The sequence below is a fragment of the Neophocaena asiaeorientalis genome, unplaced genomic scaffold (assembly GCF_003031525.2).
Source record: "Neophocaena asiaeorientalis asiaeorientalis breed wild unplaced genomic scaffold, Neophocaena_asiaeorientalis_V1.1 scaffold198, whole genome shotgun sequence".
NCBI lineage: Eukaryota > Metazoa > Chordata > Mammalia > Artiodactyla > Phocoenidae > Neophocaena > Neophocaena asiaeorientalis.
Genome location: NW_020175221.1, coordinates 5,828,841 through 5,829,871, shown reverse-complemented (window position 1 = coordinate 5,829,871; position 1,031 = coordinate 5,828,841).

The following is a 1,031-nucleotide window of genomic DNA, read 5'->3' as shown; positions in this document are numbered from 1 at the left end:
TTTATATGTTGTTGGATCCCATTGGAACATAAATTTCTTGAGAACAGGGGCTGTGTCTTATTGGTTTTTATTTCTTAGTGCTGTGCCTGGATTATATCTGGGACCCCAATTTGGGGGGGATTAGCCAGCTAAATCATCAAATGAATAATGAACCAGCTCTAATGGGATCTCAGGATGTTTAAGCGGGAAAGGAACCTAGAGTTAGTCTAGCGGTTTTCAAATTCTAGAAGCTGAAACCTTTCCTCAAAGTGAAATTTTAGGTGGAGGCCTGTATGTAAAGCATGGGGGCATGGTGCTGCTCTGGTGGAAGTGGGGGTGGCTTCCTCCTAGGAATGCTGCCCCCTCATCCTTTCCTCTGATCCCCCTCACCCCATCCAGGTGGCCTCTGTGGACCTTCTGGGATTTGGTGATCACCATTCAGTAACCATCTTTCTTAGACTCATGGAGTTTCAGTTTCCCCATCTGTCTCCTCTTCTTTATAAAGTGGATGTCAGAAATCATAAGTTGATGCTACTGTACTACAACTACTTCCCTCATACGTGAGCATGATGTACACACATGCCCATGTATACCCCTCTCTAAAAATACTGAAGAAGGTGGTTTGTACAGCTCAAAATCTCATAGGATGATCTATGGGGTTCACAAGAGCTACTGGCCTTCTGGGAATAGGACCAGCTCAAAGGATTCAAATTTGACTAAAGTTTATATGGGAGAATCTCCTTTCCAAATTATAACACTTTTCCAAACCCTTCTCAAGTGTACTCTCCAGCCTACCACCCAACATCATCAGAACACTTCATATCCTATTGTAAACCACTGACCTGTCATGAAATATTGAAAAGCAACATGGTAATATGATCTTCCTCCTCCATTAAAAAACGTTTTTGTTAGGGTTTCAACTTACCTTCCATTTTTTAGGATTCTTGGTATCTGGTGTCACATAGCTACTAGTTGCTTTCAACAGAAAAGTCCTCATATAGATGTGGGTACTCCCAACATCTTGCCACCAGGATGACCCTTTACAATGCCTG